Source organism: Loxodonta africana, chromosome 2 (genome assembly GCF_030014295.1).
Source record: "Loxodonta africana isolate mLoxAfr1 chromosome 2, mLoxAfr1.hap2, whole genome shotgun sequence".
Lineage (NCBI taxonomy): Eukaryota > Metazoa > Chordata > Mammalia > Proboscidea > Elephantidae > Loxodonta > Loxodonta africana.
Window position 1 is genome coordinate 37,564,407 of NC_087343.1, and position 22,419 is coordinate 37,586,825.

Here is a 22,419-nt window from a genome sequence, read left to right on the forward strand (position 1 = left end):
AGCACATAGGCAATCAGAAAGGAGAAGCCACTTTAATATTTGCTCATTTGTCCAGCAAACATTTATTGAGTACCTTCTATTGTGCTAGGGATAGACACTCAAATAAGACAAAATTCATGTTCTCAGGAAGCTTATAGGTGAGTCAGCGGTCAAGTAAGAAAATCTATGGATACATATCGTAGTAAGTGATATTTTAAGTGGAAATAGTAAAAGGGTGCTATTTACTCAGCAGTACTCCCTTCTTTTTCTTTACCCCGTTGCCGTTGAGTTGATTCTGACTCATAGCGACCCTGTAAGACAGAGTAGAACCACCCCATAGGGTTTTCAAGGTGCAGCTAGTGGATTCGAACTGCTGACCTGCTGGTTAGCATCCAAGCTCTTAACCACTGAACCACCAGGGCTCCTCTTCTTCTTTATTTAAACAAACAAACAAACAAACCCCCCCCCCCCCAAATCTCGTTGGTTTTATGTTAATTCCAACTCATGGTGACTCATGTGTATTAGAGTAGAACTGTACTCCCTAAGGTTTTCAATGGCTGATTTTTCCAGAAGTAAAATTTCTGCCAGGGCTTTCTTCTGAGGTACCTCTGGATGGACTGAAACTGCCAGCCTTTGGCTCATAGCCAAGCTCTTAACTGTTTGCATGTCCAGGAACTCCTTAGTTTATAGAATCTTGATTTTATTCTAGGAGGCTACGTCCTCAGGTGGATGGACCTCTTCTCTAGGCTCAGGATGAACCATGATTGATCTAGGCCAGTGATTCTCAAATTTTGGCTGTGTTAGAATCACCTGAAGGGCTTGTTAAAACCCAGGTTGCTGGGCCTCACCCCCAGAGTTTCTGATTCAGTAGGTCTGGCGTGGGGCCTGAGAATTTGCATTTCTAACAAGTTTCCAGGTGATGCTGATGCTGCTGGTTTGAGAACCATATTTTGAGGATCACTTTAGTATAAATCAGAAGCCCTAGTGGGTAGTGGTTAAGAACTGGGCTACAAACCAAAAGATCAGCAGCCATTCCTTGGAAACCCTATGGGGCAGTTCTACTCTGTCCTACAGTGTTGCTATGAGTTGGAATCGACTCAATGGCAATGGTTATTGTATTAATATTATTTTTAATCTAAATCAGGAGCCCTGGTGACATAGTGGTTAAAAGCTTGGCTGCTAATCAAAAGGTCACCAGTTCAAATGTATTAGCTCCTCCTTGGAAAGCCTATGGGGCAGCTCTACTCTTTCCTACAAGGTCGCTAAGAGTTAGAATCAACTCATTGGCAATGAGTTTGTTTTTTTGGTTTAATCTACATCAAGCATGGTCATCTTGTTTACCTGTTCTATGACTGGCTTGGGGCTTGACATGTGACACAGTTCTAGCCAGTGAAATGGAAGGGAAAGCCTGTGAGAGGACTTCCTCGAAGGATTTTTGCTTTCTGGTAGGTGAGATGGCAACCTGTACCTTGAGTGGGGTTATGTGAGGAGGTAATGTTTGTATCTGCTGTGGCCATCTTGGTATCAAGTGGACATGGCCAAGAGATTGCAAAGGTCAGAGCCCTGCCATTGCTGAGGAGCTGTCACGTGAGCAAACCCTAGAACTATCCACCCTAAGACTTGTTGTTTTGTGAAATAATTCAACAGTGTTACTCCCATTTCCTGATAGAGCTGGAAGTATCCCAACTGATTCAGAGGCCTACCAGCCTGAGCCCGGGTGGGCTGGAGCATCAAGAAGGGCCTCCAAGAGGAGGTGACTCACTCTTGTTTCCCAGCTGTTCGTAGAGAACGGTTCAAGTCTATGCTTTGGCAAAAGGACAAGTGACTATGCTTTAGGAGTCAATTTGAATAGGCAAAGCTAGGACTGTTAAAAATATAAATGCCAAGGGTTTGTTTCGTGTATGAATCACTGTATTAACACAGAGAAAGAGAAAACCATTAGTTCTACCTGTGATGAAGTCAAGGAAAACTTTGCTGAGAAGGTGACATTTGGGTCAGGACACTGAGAGCTGATGGTGGGAGTTGGAGTGGGGAGTCCAGTACAGTGTTCGCTGTGTAGTATGTACCCATGTGTTCGCAGGGCTTAACTGCCGAGGCCTAGTGGACTGACAAGGAGCCCTGGTGGCACAACTGTTAAGTGCTCAGTTGCTAACTGAAACATTATTGGTTCAAACCCTCCATCAGCTCCACAGAAGAAGACATGGCAATCTGCTCCTGTAAAAATTACAGCCTAGGCGTCTGGGGTCTTAGAAGCTAGCGAGCAGCCATCTAAGATGCATCAGTTGGTCCCAACCCACCTGGAGCGAAGGAGACTGAGGAACACTAAAGACACAAGGAAAATATGAGCCCAAGAGACGGAAAGAGCCACATAAACCAGAGAGTCCATCGGCCTGAGACCAGAAGAACTAGATGGTACCTGGCTACCACCAATGACTGCCCTGACAGGAAACACAACAGAGAGTCCCTGATGGAGCACGAGAAAAGTGGGGTGCAGAACTCAAATTCTTGTAAAAAGACCAGACTCAATGGTCTGACTGAGACTGGAGGGACCCCAGAAGACATGGCCCCCAGACTCTCTGTTAGCCAAAAACTAAAACCATTCCCGACGCCAACTTTTTAGACAAAGATTACACTGGACTGTCAGAAATAAAATGATAATGGTGAGGAGTGTGCTTCTTAACTCAAATAGACACATGAGACTAAGTGGGCAGCTCCTGCCTGGAGGCGAGGTGAGAAGGCAGAGGGGGACAGGAGCTGGTTGAATGGAAATATAGGGTGGAGAGGAGGAGAGTGGTGTCACATTACAGGGAGAGCAATTAGGGTCACATAAATTTTTTTTTTAAGCATGTGTGTATAAGTTTTTGTATGAGAAACTGACTTGAATTGTAAACTTTCACTTAAAGCACAATAAAAAAATAAGACAAAAATTTTAAAAAGGGAGAGAAAAAAAATTACAGCCTAGGAAACCTTATGGGGTGATCTACTCTGTCACATGGGGTCATTATGAGTGGAAAATTGACTGAACAGCACCTAACAACAACAAAAAGACCCATTGCTGTCGCGTGGATTCCAACTCATAGGGACACTATAGGACAGAGTAGAACTACCCCATAGGTTTGTCAAGGAGCACCTGGTGGATTCAAACTGCCTACCTTTTGGTTAGCAGCTGTAGCTCTTAACTACTATACCACCAGGGTTTCCTAACAACAACAGTGGTCTGAAAAATGTGTACATATGTTCTCGAATTTTCAGGGTGCTTGAATTACGGAGGTAGCAGAGAACACATTGGTTGCTCTGCTTTATCCCACTTATCTGGTAAACCCAGAATTGCCAGTCTTGATTCAGGTAGTTGCAGTTATTGTTATTATTAGGTGCCGTTGAGTTGATTTGAACTTATAACTACCCTACGTACCACGGAACAAACATGCCCAGTCCTGTGTCATCTTCACATTCATTGCCATGTTTGAGCCTATTGTTGTAGCCACTGTGTCAATCCATCTCATTAAGGGTCTTCCTCATTTTTGCTGACCCTCTACTTTACCAAGCATGATGTCCTTCTCCAAGGACTGGTCCCTCCTGATAACGTGTCCAAAGTACTTGAGACCAAGCCTTGCCATTCTCCCTTCTAAGAAGCATTGTAGCTGTGCTTCTCCCAAGACAGATTTGTTCATTCTTCTGACAGTCCATGGTATATTCAATATTCTTTCCAACACTGTAATTCAAGGCATGAATTCTCCTTCGGTCTTCATTTTTCATTGTCTAGTTTTCACATGCATCTGTGGTGATTGAAAACACCATGGCTTGAGTCAGGTGCACTGTAGTTCTCAAAGTGACATCTTTGCTTTTTAAGTTTTAAGAGGTCTTTTACAAAAGATTTGCCCAACGCAACGCGTCTTTTGATTTCCTAACTGCTGCTTCCATGGGTGTTGATTATGGATCCAAGTAAAATGAAATCCTTGACAACTTCAGTCTTTTCTCCATTTATTATGATGTCGCTCATTGGTCCAGTTTGGAGGATTTTTGTTTTCTTTATGTTGAGGTGTAATCCATACTGAAGGCTGTGGTTATTGATCTTCATCAGTAAGTGCTTCAAGTCCTCTTCCCTTTCAGCAAGCAGGGTTGTGTCATCTGCATGTCGCAGGTTGTTAATAAGTCTTCCTCCAATCCTGATGTCGAGTTCTTCTTCATATAGTCCAGCTTCTCAGATTATTTGTTTAGCATACAGATTGAATAAATCTGGTGAAAGAATACAACCCTGATTCACATCTTTCCTGATTTTAAATGACGCAGTATCCCCTTGTTCTGTTTGAACGACTGCCTCTTGGTCTGTGTATAGGTACCAGATGAGCACAATTAAGTGTTCTGGAATTCCCATTCCTTTCATCGTTATCCATAGTTTGTTATGACCCACACAGTTGAATGCCTTTGCATAGTTAATAAAACACAGGTAAACATCTTTCTCGTATTCTCTGCTTTCAGCCAATAAATAGCCATCTGACATCAGCAATGAGATCCCCCTCTCCATGTCCTCTTCTGAACCTGGGAATTTCTGGCAGTTCACTGTTGATGTGCTGCGACAACTTTTTAAAAATTATCCTTGTGTGTAACGTTAATGATATTGTTCAATAATTTCTGCATTCTGCTAGATCACTTCTCTTTGGAATGGGCACAAGTATATATCTCTTCCAGTAGGTTAGCCAGGTAGCTGGTTGTCTTCCAAATTTCTGGGCAAAGACCAGTGAGCACTTCTAGTGCCATTTGTTGAAACATCTCAATTAGTATTCCGCCAATTCCTGAAGCCTTGTTTTTCGCCAATGTCTTTGGTAGAGTTTGGACTTCCTCCTTTATTATCATTGGTTCTTGATCATATGCTACCTCTTGAAATGGTTGAACATCAACCAAATATTTTTGGTACAGTGACTCTGTGTATTCCTTCATTGTCCTTTTGATGCTTCTGATTCATTTCTATTACCAAGACCATATATTCTAGCTTCTGAACCTTCTTCTTTGTTTCCAACTTTCACGTTCCAATCATCAGTAATTATCAATGCACCTTAATTGCATGTTTGATCCATTTCATACAGCAGAAGTTGGTAAAAATCTTCATTTCTTAATCTTTGGCTTTAGTGGTTGGTGAGTAAATTTGAATACTAATCATATTAACTGGTCTTCCTGTAGTGGTATGGATATTATCCTATCACTGACAGCATTGTACTTCAGGATAGATCTTTAAATGTTCTTTATGAGGACAAATGCGAAGACCTTCTTCTTCGATAAATCATTCCCAGCATAGTAGACCATATGATTGTCTGATTCAAAATGGCCAATACCAGCCCATTTCAGCTCACTAATGCCTAGGATATCTATCTTCAGGAGTTCCAGTTCATTTTTGACAATGTTCAATTTACCTAGATTCATATTTCATACATTCCACGTTCAATGGATGTTTGCAGCTGTTTCTTCTCATTTTGAGTTGTGCTGCATCAGCAAATTTCGGTCCCAAAAGTGTGACTCCATCCCTGTCATTAAGGTCAACTTTACTTTGAGGAGGCAGCTCTTCCCCAGTGGTATTTTGAGTGCATTGGGGCTCATCTTCTGGCACTATATCAGACAATGTTCAGCTGCTATTCATAAAGTTTTCACTGGCCAATTTTTTAAGAAGTAGATTGCCAGATCCTTCTTCCTAGTCTGTCTTAGTCTGGAAGCTCTGCTGAAACCTATCCACCAAGGATGACCCTTTAAAATACCAGTGGCATGGCTTCCAGCATCATAGCAACACGCAAACCACCACAGTTCAACAAACTTACAGATGAGTGACGGGATTCAGGGAGAGAATGAGAAAGTCTTTCCAGCTCATTCAGAGTGCAATGCAAGTGGAGATGCCAGTTGTCCTTTATGACCCAGCAGTGATGATCTAAGTGTCTGAGGTATATTAGTCTTCAATTAAGGAACTAGCTTCACAAGGAAATTAGGAAGGCCATGAGCTACTGCGTTTGGGATTAACTAGTCTTAACATATACTTAGTAACCTACGGCATCTGATATTTGTAAAGAAAATACAGGTAGAAGAGCTGGGAATGATACCTTTGAAAGTCATACCTAGTTATAAAACTTTTGCTTCCCATTTAGGCAACTCTGAACTTTGCTGTCTTGGTGGTTTTACTTTCCAAGGGAAGATGGCTTCCCCTAGGGGACACAATAATGGCTTTCTGTCTCAGCTAGCTAGCCATGGACAGGCAAAAAGGGTTATGGTATTGGTTAGGGTGATTGATAGTGCTCAAAGTAAAAGGAGATTGCTGCCACACAAAAGGAGCAGGAGGTTCACAGAAACCCAGGTATTCCTCCAGTAGAGTTCCTTGTTCTATCGTATACTTCCATGCCCAGTAATAACAGTGAGTGTAAGACTATTTCATCTTTCTCTGGCAGGACTATCAAAGGCTAAGATCATTCGGGAATGTCTTTGTGGGTCATCCCATGAAGGCATCAACCAACATCTAGTAGAGGTGTTGGCCAAAGATAAGGGGAGCAAAGAAGGATAATGGGCTAGAGCACTCTAAAATATTAGCTGTGGTCTAGTGACCAGTACAGTTTTTCCTTCCAGAATAAAAAAGTGAATCATAAAGTGGTGTTCGTTCTTTTCTCCTTTGACCATCCTATTCAGCCTGTGGGACATGGGTTCACTGCATGTCCTTGCAAAGAGTTAGAAATAAAGAAGCTAAGAAGCCAAATTCTCAACTTCTAATTCTACAGCTGAGGGAATAGAATCTAAGATAGAAAACCTTGAAAGGATTTTCAAAGGAAGAACTGTTTTTTCCCTGGGCTGCTTCTTTCCAAACAAGGAAGAAATGCTTCAAGCTAAGAAGAGTAAAGGAGATATCAGTAAATTAGATATAGGATAAGGGCCAGGTACTCTGATTCCTCTTACTCTCAAATGGACCTGGGTGGTAAAAACCCCTCTTTATGCTTTGGAGATCCAAGAGTAATATGGACTTCTGCTCTGCTTCTCATCTAGAATTATGTGAGGTGGAAGACTGGCAGATGTTACATGCACCACAAAGACAAGTGGAGGACAGAAGAGATAGTGCCATTGTACCACTGGTTGGAGAGGGCCTAGAGCTACCATCCAAGTTTCCTGTGGGTACTAAGCAGTGGGGAGGAGAGATGAAAGTTACTATGGGCTAGAAGAGAAGGAAGGCCGGTAGCTGAGAGAAATTGATTAAAGTACAAAAATTTATCCAGAAAAATTGGTTGAGCTCAGGTGATTTTTACATGTTTAGATAGTAAATACAAAGAAAGTTCTTGTTATAGGCAGTGTTGTTATTTTCTTTTTTAGGAAAAATGTGTGTTTGCAAACAGTTTTTGAGAAGAATATTTTTATAGGTAGCTCCACTAATAAAGTAAAGCCAATCTATTGATTAATATATATTTCAAATATTTATACAATTTTAATTATTTTAATGCTACCCTTTCATTCTCGAAAGTATTCTGGTTTGGATGATAAATTATATAGCCTTCCTAACTATGTGGGACATGTAAAGGGAGTGGATGAAAATTACTCTTGTTTTTCTTATCCCCTTATCTACCTTGCGATCATAAAAAGGTTGAGTTGAAGAGACAAAAAGGATTGGGAATTAGACAGAGAGGATTTCTTTGAAGTGATCTATGTACCATACTTTCAAAAGGACAACCTAGAAGGTTTTACAAAGATCTCCTATCCTAGCCTACAAAAATCTGAAAAATCTGTAGGGGAAAGACCACAGTTGGTAAGGCCCTTCAGATAGACTTAAAAATGGGTTGGTGATCTAGAATATATAAAGAACTCTTACAACTCAACAATCAAAAGACAAGAAAACCAATTAAAAAATGGGCAGAAGATTTCGAATAGACCTTCTCTAAAGAAGATATACAAATGGCCAATAAGCACATGAAAAGTTACTCAACATCATTAGTCATTAGGGAAATACGTATCATCAAAACCACAATGAAATACCACTTCACACTTGCTAGGATGGCTAAAATTAAAAGGACAGACAATAACAAGTGTTGGCTACCATGTAGAGAAATTGAAACCCTCATATATTGCTGCTGGGAATGAAAAATGGTGCAGCTGATTTGGAATCACTTTGGCAGCTCCTGAAAAAGTTAAACATAGAGTCACTACATTATTCAGCAATTCCACTCCTAAGTATATACTCAAGAGAACTGAAAACATATGTCCACACAAAAGCTTGTACATGAATGTTCACAGAAGCATCATTCATAATAGCAAAAAGTGGGAACAACACAAACGTGGATCAACTGAAGAATGGATAAACAAAATGTGGCATATCCATACAATGAAATATTAACTAAAACCAAAAGTGTTGTCATTGAGTTGATTTCAACTCATAGAGACCCTATAGAACAAGTAGGGCTGCCCCATGGGGTATCCAAGGCTGTACATCTTTATGAAAGCTGACTGCCACATCTTTCTCCCATGGAGCAGTTGGTGGGTTTCAGCCACCAGTCTTTCAATTTGCAGCCAAGCGCTTAATGACTGTGCTACCAGGGCTCCTCTAATGGAATGTTATTTGGCCATTAAAAGGAATGAAGTGCTGATATGTACTATAACACAGATAAACTTGAAAACATATGCTAAGTGAAAGAAACCAGTCACAAAAGGATACGTATTGTATGATTCCATTTATGCAAAATGTCCAGAATAGGCAAATTCATAGACAGAAAGTGGGTTGGTGGTGGCTATTCACTAGGGTCTACCACATATCTGTCAGTTTGTCACGCTGTGGTGGCTTGCATGTTGCTATGATACTGGAAGATTTGCAACCAGCATTTCAAATACCAGCAGGGTCACCCTTCTTGGTGGACAGGTTTCAGTGGAGCTTCCAGACTAAGACAGACTAGGAAGAAGGGCCTGGCAGTCTACTTCTAAAAAAAACGGCCAGTGAAAACCTTACAAATAGCAGTGGAACATTGCCAGATATAGTGTCAGAAGATAAGCCCCTCAGGCTGGAAGGCATTCAAAATATGGCTGGGGAAGAGCTGCCTTCTCAAAGTAGAGTCGACCTTAATGATGTGAATGTAGTCAAGCTTTCTGGACCTTCATTTGCTGACATAGCACCAATCAAAATAAGAAGTAGCTGCAAACCTCCGTTAAGAATTGGAACGTGGCATGTATGCAGCATGAATCTAGGAAAACCAGAAGTTGTCAAAAATGAAATGGAATGCATAAACATCCATATCCTGGGCGTCAGTGAGCTGAAATGGACTGGTATTGGCCATTTTGAATCAGTCAGTCATATGGTCTACTATGCTGGGAAAGGCAAATTGAAGAAGAACGGCATCACGTTCATCATCAAAAAGAACATTTCAGGATCTATGCTGAAGTACAATGCTGTCAGTGATAGGATAATATCCATATGCATACAAGGAAGACCAGTTAACACGACTATTATTCAAATTTCTGCACCAACCACTAAGGACAAAGATGAAGAAATTGAAGATTTTTACCAACTTCTGCAGTTTGAAATTGATCAAACATGCAGTTAGGATGAGTTGATAATTACTGGTGATTGGAATGTGAAAGTTGGAAACAAAGCAGAAGGATTACCAAAAACAAAACAAAACAACACAAACTTGTTGCTCTTGGGTCGATTCCCACTTACATAAAAAAAAAAAAAAAAAATTTTTTTTTTTTTTTTTATAGGACAGAGTAGAACTGCCCGACAGGGTTTCCAAGGAGCACCTGGTGGATTCAAACTGCCCACCTTTTGGTTAGCAGCCGTAGCTCTTAACCACCACACCACCAGGGTTTCCGAAGAAGGATTAATAGTTGCCAAATATGACCTTGATGATAGAAATGATACCAGAGATTGCATGATAAGATTTTGGAAGAATGACAACTTCTTCATTGCAAACACTTTTTTTCAATGACATAAACCATGACTGTATATGTGGACCTCACCAGATGGAATACATAGGAATCAAATCAACTACATATGTGGAAAGAGACTATGGAAAAGCTCAATATCATCAGTCAGAACAAGGCCAGGGGCCCACTGTGGAAAAGACCATCAAGTGCTCATTTCAAATTGAAGTTGAATTTGAAGAAAATTAGAACAAGTCCACGAGAGCCAAAGTATGACCTTGTGTATACCCCACCTGAATTTAGAGACCATCTCAAGAATAAATTTGAGACATTAACACTAATGACCGAAGACCAGAGGAGTTGTGGAATGACATCAAGGACATCATATATGAAGAAAGCAAGAGGTCATGAAAAAGACAGGAAAGAAAGAAAAGACCAAAAGGAATGTCAGAAGAGACTCTGACACTTGCTCTTAAACATTGAGTAGCTAATGCAAAAGGAAGAATTGATGAAGTAAAAGAGCTGAACAGGAGATTTCAAAGGGCGGCTTGAGAAGACGAAGTAAAGTATTACAATGAAATGTGCAAAGACCTGGAGATAGAAAACCAAAAGGGAAGAACACGAGTTGCAACATTGAAGGATTCTGAGGGGAGAATATTAAACAACACAGGAAGCATCAAAAGAACAATGAAGGAATACACAGAGTCACTGGACCAAAAAGAACTGGTCAGCGTTCAACCATTTCAGAAGGTAGCATATGATCATGAACCGATGGTGTTGAAGGAAGAGGGCCAAGCTGCACTGAAGTCTTTGGTGAAGAACTAGGCTCCAGGAACTGACGGAATAACAACTGAGATGTTTCAACAAATGCATGTAGCACTGGAAGTGCTCACTTGTCTATGCCAAGAAATTTGGAAGACAGCTACCTGGCTATCCAACTGGAAGAGACCTATAAAAAAAAAAATTCATGTCTATTTCAAAGAAAAGTGATCCAACTGAGTGTGGAAATTATCGAACAGTATGATTGATATCACACGCAAGCAAAATTTTGCTAAAGATCATTCAAAAGCATTTGCAGGAGTATACCCACAGGGATCTGCCAGAAACTCAAGCCGGATTCAGAAGAGGACATGGAATCATGGACATTATTGCTGATGTCAGATGGATCCTGGCTGATTGCGGAGAATACCAGAAAGATATTTATCTGTGCTTTAATTGTCATGCAAAGGTATTCAACTCTGTGGATCATAACAAATTATGGATAACATTGAGAAAGATCGGAATTCCAGGACACTGAAGCGTTGCGTTTGCAAATCTGCCTCAAAAGATCTCTTTAAAGTGTGAAAAAGCAGAGGTGTCACCTTGAAGACTAAGGTGTGCCTGACCCAAGCCGTGGTGTTTTCAATCACCTCATATGTGTGCAAAAGCAGGACAATGAATAAGGAAGACAGAAGAAGAACTGACGCCTTTAAACTGTGGTGCTGGCGAAGAATATTGAATATACCATGGGCCACCAAAGAACGAACAAATCTGTATTGGAAGAAGTACAGCCAGAATGCTCCTTCAAAGCAAGGATGACGAGACTTCATCTCACGTACTTTGGACATGTTATCAGGAGGGACCAGTCCCTGGAGAAGGTCCTCATGCTTCGTAAAGTAGAAGGTCAGCGAAAAAGTGGAAGACCCTCAATGAGATGGATCGACACAGTGGCTACAACAACGGGCGCGAGTATAACAACGATTGTGAGGGTGGTGCAGGAAAGGGCAGTGTTGCGTTCTGTTGTACCTAGGGTTGCTACGAGTTGGAACCGGCTTGATGGCACCTAACAACGACAACAACAAATTGGCTAGGGTGATGGGGAAATGTGGAATGACTGCCAACTGGCACAGGGTTTCTTTTTGAGTTGCTGAAAATGTTCTGGATTAGATAGTGGTGATGGCTGCACAATTCAGTGAATGCATTAAACACCACTGAATTGTACATTTTAAATGGTAGATCTTATGGTATGTGTATTATATGTCAATAAAGCTGTTCTTTAAAACAAACACACACAAAAGGTGTGGGCTGCCTTTGGAAGTAGCTCTATACTCTCTAGGCAGTGGGTCTAAGGTATGTATTTTCTGGGACCAGAAGTGAAACCTAATTTATAGATGCTGGCCTTGTGTCAGGTTAAAAGAGATCCCCTTCAAGAGGTTTGCCTGAGTGTATGTAAAACACAACACAACACACGCCATGAGGGCAGCCTCTGACCTCCTCTAACTTCAAAAAGGGGAAGGACTATCAAGATCAACGGCCCAAGGCTGATTCCTATGAGGTGGGGGTCAGACATGCCTCCTCTTTCTGCCATTTTTTCCAATTCTTGCACTAACCTTCCCTTCCTTACACCAACCATCCCTCCCACGGCACTTGCTACTTCTCTGCTGGGTTGGATAATTCATGGGAATGGCCACACAGAACTTACAAACATGATTATGGGGTTTATTAGGGCAGTAACAGTTACAATTCAGGCTTAGGAACACTCAGGATACAGTTCTTCCGGCGGAACAGCCTCTTCCCAGCCGTGCTCACAGGCATGCCTCTCTGAAAAGCCCTCAGCTTTCTCCATGGGCCAAGAAGCCTACCACGAAGTCTCCTGCCACTGGGTCTCTGCTGCCTCTCAGGTTTTAGGAGCTTCTCAGCGCAGGGATCCTGGATCCAAAGGACGTGCTGGCTGTTCTTCCTTCTTGGTGGTAGAATCCTCTCTTATCTGCCTTTGGGGTGGCTCATTTGAAGCCCAGCAGCATGGCATAACTGACCAATCCCCTTGGTGGGCCACAGTTACCGTTTTACACAGTCCCGCATAATCGCTTGGTTGGGAGTACAAGACCATAGCTAGAAAACAAACCCAACTAGAAAGGTCACACAAAAGTGATCCATTGCACCACAGGGTATGGCATGCGACAGAGTCTGTGGAGAGGGCCGCCCCATATAAGGGTGAGGGAGGGTGGTAAGTGGATCACCAAAATGAAGGCCCCACCCTCATCCTCTCCGCACGAAAAGCACTTGAGAACCTCTCTAAACAGCCAACTAAAGCAACCCAGGGAGAAGCGTCATCTTGAATCATTTAATATGCTGAGAGAAATTATAAGCCTGGAAGGGTTAGAGGTCACAAAAAGTGGTTGGAGCGGGAGAGACAGTGGCAGAGGAAATAGAGTAGAGAGAATTCCCCATACCCTCTCCTCAACTGCGGGCTTCTGTCTTGAACAGGCCAAAGCTGAGGAAAGAAAGGTGCTTTAACTTGAATTAAGAGTTCTGATTTACACTGGACTAGATACATTAATTTCTAAAGTTGGATTTACTTGGGGGTAGCTGAAAGTGACTAGAGGATATTTTTATTTTCTTAGAATGAGTGATAAACTATGGGGTTTGCCCAGGTTTTGTTCAGGGGAAGGGGAAGTACTAGTCCCACAGGGATTATTGTTCCGGTTGTTCAATATAGACAAACTCTAACAAATAACTTCAGAGAGTAATAAATGTTATGAAGGTATAATAATAGTTCGGGTGAGAGAAGATGAAGATATGAAGTAAAATATTTGAGGCAAAGTGAAGAGAATAGGTTGAAGAGATATTTCCGAGTTAAAAACTGAAAAGATTTAGCAGAGGATTAGATGTGGGAAGTAATGGAGAAGGAGAGGTCAAATATGACTAAGTTTTCTAGTCTGGGGGACTAAGCAAATGATTGTACCAATAACCGAAATAAGAAACATAAAGAGAACAGCAGACTTTGGCGGGGGGGAAGGAGATAAAGAGTTTCCTTTGGGGCATGCTGCGTTTGAGGTACGCGTGTCAGGGAAAGATCAGAGGCTAGTGTGGAGCTCAAGTGACAATTTGGATGGCACAGATTTTGGAGTTTTCAGTACGTGGATATCAGGGGGGACTCAAGGCTGGATAAAATCATTTAGGGAGAGAGAGCATAGGGTGAGAAAGGGCTTGAGACAGAACCAACATTTAATGGTTGGTAGAAGGCATCGAAAAAATATAAAAGGACAGATAAGAGATCTAAAGAGAAGCAGAATGTGATAATCACACAGTTGTTTTTGTTGGGTGCTGTTGATCGATTTTGACTTATAGCGACCCCACATGACAGAGTAGAACTGCCCCATAGGGTTTTCTTGGGTGTAATCTTTACAGGAGCAGATCTTCATGTCTTTCTCCCATGATGCTGCTGGGTGGGTTTGAACTGCCAACTTTTTGGATAGGAGCCAAGTGCTTAATTGTTGTGTCATCAAGGCTCCTGAAAAGTGAGGAACTGTATGTCAAATATCTGAGCTATATCCCACTCCTTTCATTGGTGCAAACAGGTTAAATACTGGTGATGGCTAGTCCAATAGCCAATGGGCTACTCTTCATAACAAGCTAGGTAATAATCTTGACCAAATGATAGCAAGGAATATCATTTGAGTAGATGGTGGACTTGCAACATTCAACCTGATCATCTGCCTAGTGATTCCTTGGAATTAGTGGCTTGAATTTTCAAGATATAGAGGTAGAATTGGGTTTTGAACCAAGATCCAGAATGAAGTCAACTGTTAACTTCAGGTCATTTATAAGATCCCAAATGCCTTAACATGGTATATAAGATCCTTTTTGTTCTGACGCCTGATTCCTTCCTAACATTTTTTTCTCACAGTTTCCCTCTGTTCATCCTACCCTCCAGCCAGTCCAATTATTGAATGTTCCAAGTGCTTCCTCACTCATGCCTTCACACCTTTCAGTATTCTGTTTCCTCAGCTGGGAGTGCCTGTCTCCAGCCTAAAACCCTTCATCAACTTCCCACTGGCCTTGGAACAAAAGTCAAACACGATTATGTATGACCACATTGCCAGATAGAGAAAAAGTTAAAATCTCAGCAAAATGCTAGCTCTTTAAGATTTACTGTACACTGTGTCCCATTTGAAATGTAGGCTACCAGCATCTTTTATTGAAGCCAGGCTTTGAATTTCTAACCTTGGACGAAGACTCATTAACAACCTGTAACATGCAGATGACACAACCTTGCTTGCTGAAAGTGAAGAGGACTCAAAGCACTTACTGAAGATTGAAGACCACAGCCTTTAGTATGGATTACACCTCAACAGAAAGAAAACAAAAATCCTCACAACTGGACCAATAAGCAATAATATCATGATAAACGGAGGAAAGATTGAAGTTGTCAAGGATTTCATTTTACTTGGATCCACAATCAACACCCATGGAAGCAGTAGTCAAGAAACAAAAAGACACAGTGCATTGTTGCAAGAGACCTCTTTAAAGTGTTGAAAAGCAGAGATGTCACCTTGAAGACTAAGGTGCGCCTGACCCAAGCCATGGTATTTTCAGTCGCATCATATGCCTGTGAAAGCTGGACAATGAATAAGGAAGACTGAAGAAGAATTGGTGAAGAATATTGAATATACCATGGACTGCCAAAAGAATGAACAAAGCTGTCTTGGAAGATGTACAACCAGAATGCTCCTTAGAAACAAAGATAATGAGAGTGTGTCTCACACACTTTGGTCTTGTTATCAGGAGGGATCAGTCCCTGGAGAAGAACATCATGTTTGATAAAGTAGAGGGTCAGTGAAAATGAGGAAGATCCTCAATGAGATGGGTTGACACAGTGGGTGCAACAATGGGCTCAAGCATAATGACGACTGTGAGCATGGTGCAGGACCGGGCAGTGTTTCGTTCTGTTGTACATGGGGTTGCTATGAGTTGGAACTGACTGACAGCATCTAACAATGACAACAATCACAAGGTTTCTTCTTTTTTGCAAAATAACTTGAAACCTCTCTCCTCTATCTGAGTTTCATCAATCTTGCCCTGAATATCACAAAATCCTTCCTCAACTGAGTATGTCACAAGACAATTCTCAGCCAGGGTCTTAAGTTGTACCTATGTTAAAAGAAAGCCTGTCACGTCACCTTTGTGGGATTCTTCCCCAAAATTCAAAACCTCGGTCTAATCATTGAGAAAACATCAGATAAACCCAAACTGAGGAACATTCTACAAAATACCTGACACTCTTCAAAAGTGTCAAGGTCATGAAAAATAAGGAAAGACTGAGAAACTGTCACAGACTGGAGGAGACTAAGGAGACATGACAAATGATGCAATGTGGTATCCTGGAATAGAAAAAAAAAAAAAAATCAAGGTTTTCCATGGCAAACTACAGGAAATCTGAATAAACTGTAGTTAATAGTATTGTATCAATGTTAATTTCTTATTTTTGAGAAATGTACTGTGATTATGTAAGATGCTAACAGTAAAAAAAAAACAAAAAAAACCTAACCCATCAACCATCAACGTAGAGTTGATTTTGACTCATGACAACTCCATGTGTTATAGAGTAGAACTGCTCCATAAGGTTTTTTTAGCTGAAACCTTTATGGAAGTAGATTGCTAGGGCTTTCTTCCACAGCACCGCTGGGTGGGTTTGAACTGCCAACTTTAAGGTTAGTAGTCTAGTGCAAACCATTTGCTCCACCCAGGCAAATATTATGGATGGCTAAAAGAAAGCCAGTACTTTGATACATGAAAAGAGCTAAGATGTGGGAGTCACTCAGCTTCTAGCTGGTGAACATTCCTCTTCAATCTCCCTTTAAAAAACCAGCTGCCATTGAGTTTATTCTCCATCGTGGTGATCCCATGTGTGTCAGAGTGCAACTGTGCTCCACCGAGTTTTCAATGGGCGATTTTTCAAAAGTAGATTGCCAGTCTTTTCTTCCAAGGCATCTCTGGGTGGGTTTGAACTGCCAACCTTTTGGCTAGTAGTCGAGCGCTTAACCTTTTGTGCCACCCAGGGACTCTCAGACAAAGCACGGAGAAGTCAATTATGGTTACAGAACACAATGTAAACCTTACTGGCCTTGACCATATGAAAGTAAAATTACAGATGTCAGAAAGTGGGAGGTAGAGTACGAAGGAGAGCTTAGGGGCAAGGCAGAACTATTTTTTCTCTTAACAAATGGAGGAGTCAAGAAGACACTGCTTAGAGTCATTGGAACAAGAAACAGAGATTTCAGGAAAAGAGTTTGGCAGTTCCTTAAAGAGTTAAACATAAAATTACCATAGGGTTTCCAATAGCTGATTTTTTGGAAGTAGATTGCCAGGCCTTTTTCCAAGGTGCTTCTGGATAGACTTAAACTTCCAAGTGTTTTGGTTAGCAGCCCGAGCACATTAGCCATTTGCGCCACCCAGGGACCCCCTTCCTCACTTAGTTTTTAGTAAATGACAAAGTCTTACATTAAATTCTAAGTCCATGGACTTATTTTCTGCACTGCTTTGACGTTATCTCTTTCCTTTGATCATTCTACCCTAGCCACACTGGCCTCTTTCTAGTTCCTAAAACACACTGGACTCAGCCCCACTGCAGGGTTCTTGTGCTTGTGGTTTCCCTCTCCCTGGAGCCCTTTCCTCCGCTTCTTTGTAGGGCTGGCTTGGCTCCTTCAAGTTTCAGCTTAAATGTCACCTTCTCAGAGGGGCTGTCCTTGAGTCTCCTTCCCCATTAATCTTTGTCACAGCACCTTACATATTTCATTGTCCTATTTACAATCTGGAGCCTTGGTGGCACAGTGGTTAAGAGCTTGGCTGCTAACCAAAAGGTTGGAAGTTCAAATCCATCAGCCACTCCTTGGAAACTTTATGGGGGCAGTTCTACTCTGTCCTATAGGGTTGCCGTGGGTCGGAATCAAGTCGATGGCAATGAGTTTTTTTTTTGGTATTTACGATCTGTAATTTATTGGTTTGCTTACTATTTTGCCCCCTCTAGATGTTTTTAGATGTTTGCTCCATGAGGGCGGAGATCTTGTCTATCTTTTTCTCTGTTGTATTGTCCGCCTCTAGCACATTGAAAAGCACATTGCCTTGGCTATAAAATTGTTTAATAAATATTTGTAAACAAATGCCAAAATATAATTTTCCAAGAGTTAGAAACATGACTCTCATTAAATATACAGTGAGCATGTGCCAAATATTTATTTTGCTCATTTAATGACGGAATCAAGAAGATGATAAGGGTTGTCCAGGGAGAACTGGAGGGACAGAAGCTTATGCAGAGTCAGGAAAGCGATGCTACCATAAGTTAGCTAGGTTAGAGGTAAATCGGCTTAACGTCCTGCTGTTAGTTGCTGTGAGCTTGGCAACCCTATGCACAACAGAATGAAACACTGCCTGGTCCTGAGCCATCCTTACAATCGTTGTTATACTTGAGCTCATTGTTGCAGCCACTGTGTCAACCCACCTCATTGAGGGTCTTCCTCTTTTCTGCTGACCCTGTACTCTGCCAAGCATGATGTCCTTTTCTAGGGACTGATCCCTCCTGACAACATGTCCAAAGTATGTAAGATGCAGTCTCGCCATCCTTGCTTCTAAGCTAAGGGGCATTCTGGCTGTACTTCTCCTAAGACAGATTTGTTTGTTCTTTTGGCAGTCCATGGTATATTCAATATTCTTCGCCAACACCACAATTCAAAGGCGTCAATTCTTCTTCAGTCTTCCTTATTCATTGTCCAGCTTTCACAGGCATATGATGCGACTGAAAATACCATGGCTGGGGTCAGGCGCACCTTAGTCTTCAAGGTGACATCTCTGCTTTTCAACACTTTAAAGAGGTCCTTTGCAGCAGATTTACCCAAGGCAATGCATCTTTTGGTTTCTTGGCTGTTGATTGTGGATTCAAGTAAAATGAAATCCTTGACAACTTCAGTCTTTTCTCCGTTTATCATGATGTTGCTCATTGGTCCAGTTGTGAAGATTTTTGTTTTCTTAATGTTGAGGTGCAATCCATACTGAAGGCTGCGGCCTTTGATCTTCATTAGTAAGTGCTTCAAGTCCTCTTCACTTTCAGCAAGGTTGTGTCATCTGCATGTTGCAGGTTGTTAATGAGCCTTCCTCCAATCCTGATGCCCTGTTCTCCTTCATATAGTCCATCTTCTCGCATTATTTGCTCAGCATACAGATTGAATAGGTATGGTGAAAGAATACAACCTGATGCACACCTTTCCTGACTTTAAAACAATCAGTATCCCCTTGTTCTGTCTGAACAACTGCCTCTTGATCTTAAATGTCACCTTCTTAAGGTCCTACAGAGCAATAAATTGTAATCTTTGGGGTGGCCTTTTCTACTGAATAGGAATCATGTGCATTTCTAACAGACAGAAACCTACAAATCAACAGAGTTTGGGCCCTAATAATAATAATTAACAAAGTCAAGCAAAGGTATGTCCTCCAGAGTTGTTTGAGGGGGCCAGTTAGACAATACTCCAGTATGACATTGAAAGGACATACAATAATCTTTTGTCTTATAGCTAAGTTTTGGACAATGTTTCTTAACAGAATGAGATAAACAAGTGTTCCCACTAAAGGGGAGAGTGAGCTCAATCAGTTGGGGATCCAGGCAGTAGATGTCTACTTAATCATGTATTTCCTGAAAACCATCATCATTTAAACTAGCACCCACTCAGAAGTCAGCCAGTGTTTCACCTTCCCTGTAAAAGCTGCCTAGATTTTTCTCCCACTCTGTATCAGGCAAAATGAGATTGTACAATACGTGGTGACCATTATCGAGGCCCTTGTTTTTCTCTCATGACTTGGGTGGCCCTGGTTTATGCCAAGACACCCTACTACCCTAGTAACCCTTGTTTCCTAGGCTGTATTTGGTTTCATGGGCTTGCATGAGATACTCTCTGGAGATTCCCAGAAACAATGGAGGTGGGGTGGAGGAGAGACTTTGAAAGTGGGCTCCCAGGTCCTGCAACCAGCAGGGGAGTGCTAGGGGCCAGGGCAATGTAAGCACAAATGTGCAGATGATTTCATACGTATTCCAGCTTCTGAAACATGCTGCACTCTTGTTAGACAAGTATCAGAGCTGCTTCCTTCCAGCTCATGAGATGCTAAAACAGGTCCAGAGGCCAGCCTCAAGTGTGTTTTTCTCTGGTTTCGGAGCTTTATTTAAGGGGACAGCAATCTTTGAGACTAAAGCCCTAACCACTGAACTCAGGACTATCCTGAGAAGAAAGCATTTCTGAGGCAAATAATGACAATCCAGGCTGAAAACAGTCCCCTTAGTACATCAGAAGGGACCTTTTGGCAAGTGGCATCTGGCCAGGGATTTGGCCAGACTCAAATTGACTCAAAGCAAATCCCTAGCAGCCCGGAAGTTTCAGAACTAGTCAGCACGGTGAGGACTCTGCAACAGCTTACAGGAATTGCCTCGCTCATTCTTTGATGTTCGCGCTCTGCAGAACTCTGCTCATGTCTGCTGCTTCAAAACAGCACACAGGAACAGAAACCATTACATCAGAAGGGGACTGTAGAGACATTCTACTCCTGTATTCTTTCATTGAACAGGTGAGGAATCCAAGGCACAGGGAAGTAAAGGACTTGTCCAAGGCCATACAGTGGAGAGCTGTGAGTGGAACCCGGATCTCTTGGTTCTCAATTCAGGTACTTCCCACCACGGTGTCTTAGTTCCTTAGTGTTGTTATAACAAAGATAAGAAGCCCTGATGGTGCAACAGTTAAGCTTTTGGCTGCTAACGGAATGGTAGGTGGTTTGCACCCATCCGGTGCTTTGAGGGAGAAAGACGTGCTGATCTGCTTCCCTACAAATTACAGCTAAGAGAACCCTGTGGGGCAGTTCTACTCTGTCACATAGGAATCAACTCGATGGCACCCAACAACAACATAACAGAAATACCACAAGTGGGTGGCATTAATGAACAGAAATTTATTTCCTCACAGTTTAGAAGGCTAGAAGACAGAATTCAGGGCTGCGGTTCTGGGGGAAGCTTCTCTCTGTCTGCTCTGGGGGAAAATCCTTGTCTCAGGTTCTCTAGCCTTCTTCTCGGTGTTCTTTAGAGACCTCCACATGACATCTGTCTTTCTCCTGTTTGTGTTTGCTTGTGCTTTCTTCCTTCTGTGTGTAACCTGCACCTTTTATATTTCAAAAGCGATTGGTAGAACACACCGGCGGCACTGGGTTCTGGGGTTTACCCTATACTGATATGGCCTCATTAACCTAACAAAGAGAACCCTATTCTCAAATGGGATTACATCCACAGGTATGGGGGTTGGATTCCAACACATATTTTTGGGGGGATACAATTCAACTCATAACACCCAGATACCTTCGGTATTACCTAGGCAGAAGGTGTGGCAACCTCATGACTTTGCTTTCTGGCTGACATCTCTCTAGTCCTGGTCCAGAGCTCAGGCATCAATCAGCAAACTGTGGGAGGAGATAGATGTGGCCCCCGCGTGTGGAAGCAGCATGTCAGTGTGTGAAAAGATATGTCCGCACAGGCACAATTTAGAACAGTGCCATGGCAACCAGCGTTCACTCTGGTCACATATAGCACCGGGAGTTACGGAGTGTGATTGAACATGGCTTCTCTCCTGCTGGGCCGGATGTTCAAACCTCTGTTTCTCCTGCAGTGAGTGACTCTAAAACATACTAAGTACTGAATGCAGCAACCAGAGAAGCCCAGCTTCTTTACCAAGGCTAGGGGGTTTACAGCATAACTTACAGGAGAAGTAAACTCGGCAGCCTCGGGAATCCCCAGCAATTACTGTGTCTATTCACAAAGCAGTACAGTTTTGTTTCCTTGTAGGGCAATGTGGTGTTTCCAAGTGTGTTTCCTGGACACTAATGCTTCAAAGAGGGCCCTAGGCAGTGAGGGAGAGATAAGTGGGAAGGGTGTTTCTTTCATCTTTCTTATATATTGCAGTTTTTCTGTGGCTACAAAAACAAACATCCGCCACTACCACCACCGCCAAAAAGCCCCACTTAAACCACAGTAGTAGATGAGGCAAAAGGAGCCCTCGTGGTACAATGCTTAAGCGCTTGGCTGCTAACTTGAAAGGCTAGCAGTTCGAACCCACTCAGCAGCTCTGCTGGAGAAAGACGTGGCAATCTGCTTGTGTAAAGATGACAGCTAAGTCACCAGAGAAGATATTAAAATGCCCACCAAACACATGAAAAGATGCTCAGCATCGTTAGCCACCAGAGAGATGCAAATCAAAACTGCAATGAGATACTGTTTCACTCCCCTAGGATAAAAAAGGCTAAGATAAAAACAGAAAACAACAAATGTTGGCGAGGATGTGGGTAAATCGGAACCCTCACGCACTGCTGGTGGGAATGCAAAATGGTACAGCCATTATAGAAAACAATGTGGCGGTTCCTAAAAAAACTAAAAAACAGAACCCCCAAAAACCAAATCCACTGCTGTCAAGTCGATTCTGACTCATAGTGACCCCCTAAGATTTCCGAGGCTGTAAATCTCCACAGAAGCAGACTGCCACATCTTTCTCCCAAGGAGCTGCTGGTGGTTTTGAACTACTGACCTTTTGGTCAGCAGTCAATTGCTTTAACCACTGTACCACCAGGGCTCACTAAGTACCAGATGACCTCGAAATTCCCAAAAAACTTGAAAGCAGAGACTCAAACAGAGACTTGTACACCAGTGTTCATTCCAGCACTACTCACCACAACCAAAAGGTGGAAAAAACCTAAATGCCCACGAACAGATATGAATGCATAAACAAAATGTGGTAT

At 42.1% G+C, this 22,419-nt stretch overlaps 1 protein-coding gene across 3 annotated transcripts in view; it reads left to right on the plus strand.

Moving 5' to 3' along the window:
- Positions 1 to 22,419, plus strand: part of SUB1 (SUB1 regulator of transcription) — a 173,105-nt gene that overhangs the window by 87,898 nt on the left and 62,788 nt on the right. Inside the window, exon 1 of one of the 3 annotated variants that reach the window (XM_064271078.1) lies at positions 20,194 to 20,211. The exons of 1 other annotated variant lie outside the window; for it this stretch is intronic. The gene's annotated coding sequence lies outside the window, so the exon portion shown is untranslated. Of the gene's footprint in view, positions 1 to 20,193; positions 20,212 to 20,290; positions 20,308 to 22,419 lie in introns of those variants that run through there. One more of the 3 variants, XM_064271075.1, reaches the window with a different exon arrangement.